The sequence below is a fragment of the Scyliorhinus torazame genome, chromosome 22 (assembly GCF_047496885.1).
Source record: "Scyliorhinus torazame isolate Kashiwa2021f chromosome 22, sScyTor2.1, whole genome shotgun sequence".
NCBI lineage: Eukaryota > Metazoa > Chordata > Chondrichthyes > Carcharhiniformes > Scyliorhinidae > Scyliorhinus > Scyliorhinus torazame.
In genome coordinates, this window is record NC_092728.1 from 34,477,054 (window position 1) to 34,483,053 (window position 6,000).

Sequence of the window (6,000 nt, forward strand, 5' to 3'; positions counted from 1 at the left end):
TCCCCCTTCAAATAACAGTCTAATTGCCTTTTGAAAGCTGGATTGAAGCTGCCTCCACCACACTCTCCGGTAGTGCATTCCAGACCTTGACCACTCGCTATGTGGAAAAGATTTTCCTCATGTCGCTTTTGTATCTTTTCAAATTACCTTAAATCTGTGCCCTATCCTTCTCGACCCTTTACGAGTGGGAACATATTCTCCCTATCTGCTCGGCCGAGACCCCTCATGATTTTCTCTACCTCTGTCAAACTTCATCTCCGCCTTCTTTTCAGCAAGAAAATAATCCCAACCTCTCCAATCTATCTGCATAACCGAACAGCTCCTGACTTAATTCGAGTCTTGTTTCAAACATGACTCTACAAAGAAGACCCATTACCGACTGTAAAACAGAGATTTTAATCAGCAAGCTTGCTGTGAAGGATGTGTGGTAAAGTACCACCATCTGGAGCAGAGACTTTTATCTTTTCATCTTCATCCTGAATGTTTTTCACCCCTTCCCCCTCCCTGTGTTTGTCTGTCGTGTGGGTGGGTAGAGGGTGGGGCAGTTAAAGCGGGAGTCAGTGGTTTGGTTCGAGTTAACCAGTTTCTGCACTGCATTTTTACACAATAGTTCTTGTTATAAATAAACAGTAATTATGTTTAAACTTACAAACATGGTGACTGTAATTATTGGGCAGCCAAGAGCCAAAGACTTTAGGTATTTTTACAAGAATTAATGGTTAATTGAGTTATGTTGTGACTCTGGGCCGAGTGGGGCTGGAATTGATCGTGCACACTAGCCCAGGGGATTGTGACAATGTGAAGAAGCAGCTTAGGGAGAATGACATAAGATTCCAAACACCTTACTGAGAGACCATCTCAAGGAGGGAAGCAAGACCTTTTCATCGGCACGGGAGGCGGCAGAGGGACTGAAACATCTGGGCATCACCGTGAGTTTCTAGGAGGGTGAGGGGCTGAACAGAGAAATGTATCGCAGTGGTTGGCACACTGCTGGTAGAAATAAATGATGACATGATTCCCAGTTTAGCGGCCCGATGCTTCATGTTATGGAGAGTCTGCTTCAGAAACGTGATGAGGCAGTGGTGAGATGAGGCTCAGATATCAGTGGGAACCAAATCAAACTGTTCAAATTGCTGACTCTTTAACTTGTACATTAACCATGGACTGGGCTAGCTACTAAATATCAATTGTGGCCATTTTGATAGCTGCAGCTCAAGTAACCCAGTGTAAACATAGAAAAGAATAGAATACAATAGATTCCTAACAGTGCAGAAGGAGGCCATTCGGCACATTGAGCCGACATCAACCCTCCGAAAGAGCACTCTATCTTAGTCCAATCCGCTTGCTATCTCCATAATCCCACCCAACCTTTGGACACTAGGGGGTAATAGATCGTGGCCAACCCAGCTAACCTGCACGTCTTTAGACTGTGGGAAGAAACCCAGAGGAAACCCACACAGACACTGGGAGAAAGTGCAAACTGCACACAATAACCAAAGTCGGAATTGAACCCAGGACTCTGGCGCTGTGAGACAGCAGCGCTAACCATTGTGTCACTGTGCTGCCCTAATGTATTGTTAGCTAGCTGACGCAACTCTTCTTTGGGGCTGGGAAATGTTTTCTGTTTAATATACACTTGGTTTGTTTCTTCAGAATTGTTTGGAAGGTTTTTAGCTAGGTGGGGGTCAGGACGGTTGGGTGGGGGTGGGCGGGGGGGGGGGGAGTGGGGCGGTCTGAGCTGACCATAGCCAAGCGCGGTGCTTGTTTAGACGACAGAGTTTGTTCACTTGCCCGATCACCAATGCAGCTGAAGATCCGAGCGACAGAATCTCTGCTCTGGAGATTCCTTATAATACACAATTCCATATTTAACAAGTTGGAGAGCGAATCGCTAAGCTAAGCTTCGCTCTTGTTGGTTTAAATAATCTTCGTTTTCGGCCTAGCCCCAGTTGGAAATGGGTCCAATTTGTGATTAAATCTTTTGTGTCCATAGGAACAATGTCAAAGCCACTTTACGATTAGCACATTTTAAATTTTTTCTCCTCCACCCCTCTTCTCTCAAAGCTCTCTTCTCTGAAATTAGGCCTTTGTCAAGCTGGGTACACCTGTCACGTTAATGGAATACAGATTGTTATGGATGTTAAAGGTAATTAGTTATAATGTGAAAGGGTTACATAACTGTATCCAGAGAAAAAACACACTGTGAATTGAAACATCTATACTGCAAAATTGCATTTTTACAAGAAACACATTTGTCAGACATAGAACATTGTAATCTGCGATGATTTGGGGCAAATCAGGTATTCATTTCATCTCATGCATCAGGGAGAAAAGGAGGTGTTCCAATCTTATTCCACAGATCAGTGAATTTCTGTATCCACCCCCAACATGAGGACAATGAAAGCAGGTTCATATTACTTAATGGAACAGCAGATGGGACAAGGTATCATTGATCAATGTATATGCCCCAAATGAGGATGATCCACAATTTATCAAAAATATCTTCAACCTGAGATAAAAGTACAGGATTGCTGCTCTTATTGGCGGGGAGTCACATGGTGACAGGCTCTCAGCATCAGTGTTTAGCACTGCTGCCTCATAGCGCCAGGGGCCCGGGTTTGATTCTGACCTCGGGTGACTGTATGGAGTTTGCACGTTCTCCCTGTGTCTGAGTGGGTTTCCTCCAGGTGCTCCTGTTTCCTCCCACAGTCCAAAGATTCAATGGATTGGCCATGGTTGTTGATATTGAGTTCTTTCTGCCCTCAGTCTGGTCTCAGTCAAACGCTAAGTCGGGATCGTAAGTATTGATTTATTTTATTTCAAATAGCTTGCAAGCTAGACTCACTCTGATAACAGCAGGACCAACGCTGTTCCTGAGATCCCCAGAGCAAGTGAACAAAGGGAGCACAGCATCTGGTTTCATACATATGGATTCAGCCTCAAGTTTCACATACCCACAACCAAATAAGGTAATGGTAACGAATGCAAGATTCTCATAGGTCTTTCTCACACATTCCTTGACCTGGCCATATAACCTGATCTTCACAATTACTGATCCTGATAGGCCCACTATACATTCCTCAGCCCTGGGGCCCCTTTCACCCAGCATCCTTTGCAGCATCCTTTGTAAAAAGAACCAGTCCAAATGGCTACCCATCCCCCTCTTCCTGCCTTGAATCCCACAGCCTTTCTGTTCATTTCCTCATTCCCTCCTTTTATCATTCTATGATAACTACTATTCCGCCTCCTAACCAACATTCCCTTTCGCTACCTGCCGACAACGGGACACCGGTGGCGTTGTGGCAGATGCATTGGCCTGACGTCTGGGTTTCGCTACACCTCCGTAAGTGCAGGTGGAGAACAGACATGTTATATTTTCTTTCACCTCTGCCACAAGGGTCTCTATTGGTAGAGAAATGTTTGGGTGGGTAGTCCCCCTGATTGTCAAAAAGTGCTAACAATTCGCCAGACCAACAATAGTCCTATTGCTGTCTCGGTCCAAATTTGGATTTTGGTTAGGCATACAACTTCCAGTGTCCATTATAAACATCCCCAGGTTAAATAACCTGTATCAATGTCTGGTCTGAAAGACCGTCCTGCAATTCATTACATTCCGTACATAAACACCTCATCACATTTTTACAGCCAATGGCTCTCCGTCCGGGTTCCTTCTGGTTTGATGGTCGCCAGTAACGGGATGTCATCTTGGTGAGTGGTGATGGGCCGAGTCTATTGGCATCATCCGAGCCATAGCCATCTTACACACACATTAAGGCATCCAATGATTGTACAATATACAATTATAATAACAAGTATTATCAATCCATGCATCAGGTAAAACCCCATGACCGAGCTATGAGAGCTAACTCTGAGCTGAATCCTGCTTTAGGGTTTATATCCCCCTTCTCGTTGTGCTGACTAGCAGATATCCCTGATCCTTGTCATTTGTGTACATATCGTGATTTGTAAACTGTGCACGGAAATCAATTGTAAATTCATCCATCTCGCAGACCAGTGGCGATAGACTCTTTGTATTGTTCTTTCCTCAAGTCCAATCACCATGAACCATAGCTGTTGCTACTCAGGAAGGTAACACAATAGCTATATCCGTGTGTTCCACTACCTCCAAGGCATCTGACTACCTTGGGGTAGCAGCACCGTAAAAGCTTCCTCATGTCCCTTAGAAACAGCACACAAGTCAGTCTATCAGCGACCAAAAAGGTATTTTATCCCTCACTGGTTTTTTTGGAAGTGCTTTCTGTTTCTCATTGGAATGGTAAATTATGATATCATGTATTATCCACTGATTATCTTGCTTTATTAATTGCAGAAGCTTCAATCGATCCTGTTTCTATTCCTGACTTCCTCACACTAACATCTAACATTGTACTGGACCATGTAGTCTGCCAACCCTGGCTTACTTGAGACATAACTCAGTTTTCTTCAAATCCCTTTTGTCCGTTATCATTTTCCTTACAGCATGAAGTATATACTTGCCATTATTTGTTTGTTGTTTTTTTTTTTTACTTTGCAATAACACCACTTGCACATTTAATACAGTCAACCTTTGAGGTTACAACCCAATTGAATCCATACATAACAGTCCCTAACAACTTACAGGACATTTCATCTGTAATAACTATTACACTCTCCAATGCAATATTGTTTGCTGCATTGGTTACAAATTTCCCGCCGTGGCATCAAGCTGCCAAAATTCCTAAACTATTGCCATTTAAAATGCGGGGGTTCCTCGTCAGTTGCGGCTGTCTGCCGAGACCCTTAGTAACTCCACCGCGTAGTACATACCCCGTGGAGACCACAGATCATCCATCAGCTAATGTCCAGTTAGGGATGTCTGACCGGAGGTTTCACTATTCAGTAATAATTTGATATTTTGATTTGTTCCTAACCTGTAAGGTTTTTCCTCCGGGCTCTGTCATTTAATTCCCTCAAATATGTAGCCAATTGTATCATTAGTTTTCCCCCCCATACTGTCTAAAACATTCTTCTCTGGAGTGTAGTTCTCGTTCTTCATCTGTATTATTTTTGCTTCATCTGAAACCCAAATGAACAGGTCAAAGGCGGAGAGGGCCCTATTTCTTAATTTGTATCTTTCTATTCTTGTTTGGATGTTCCAGAAGTGCCCTCTCTAGGACTTCCGGATTTCCATTGCCACCATTCCCTTTTTTTTCTTTAACTGATTTGTTTTCTGATCATTTACGTACATCATACGATTAAGGCCTGTTAGGCCTCCTCCTCCTCACCCCTGAGTGAGACTCGAAGAATCTCAAACTCCTCCTCCTTTGCTCTCTCAGTGGTCCAATCAGGTTGAAACTTTCCCTGATACATTTTGGGTATTGTTATTGCTTTTACTTCAATGTTTTTAATTCTGATTGTGATAGGATTTTTATGAAAGGTAAGTTCTGAACATGACATTTTCACTTTATCATCTGTCCTATCGATGCTGCTAACAGGTTTCAATTCACTGGCATCCCACTCCACTGATTACATAATACTAGTAAGTGCAGTAATCCCCTGACACTCACAACCAAACATTCCTTTTCCCTTGTCCGAGCGGTTTGGGGATATGATCTATCCTGTGGCACGGCATCATTGCAGTGATACAGTCTCGAAACACTGTCAGGCTAATTTTATGTCCCCGGGTCATCCCACCATCTCTTAAACTACGTACTCCCTCACTAATTGGTACCACAAGTTTGTCACTTCTCCACAATCCTGCACATCCTTTCACAATCACTTCGTCGTCAGCTAGGTTTTCTCTGCAGTAATTACAATTTGTCATTATCACACCATCCCATGGTCAAAATCTATCATGTGGTCACAAACTTCAATCATCAATGTTGCCTGATGTTTCACAAAACAATCATGACAAACTGAATTCCCCAAATTTCCCTGGGAGCCGAAGCATTTCCCCATTTCTGTCGTTCTAAATGCAATATCAACTCACCTGAATGCTCTATATCTGCCATTCTCCTAGGT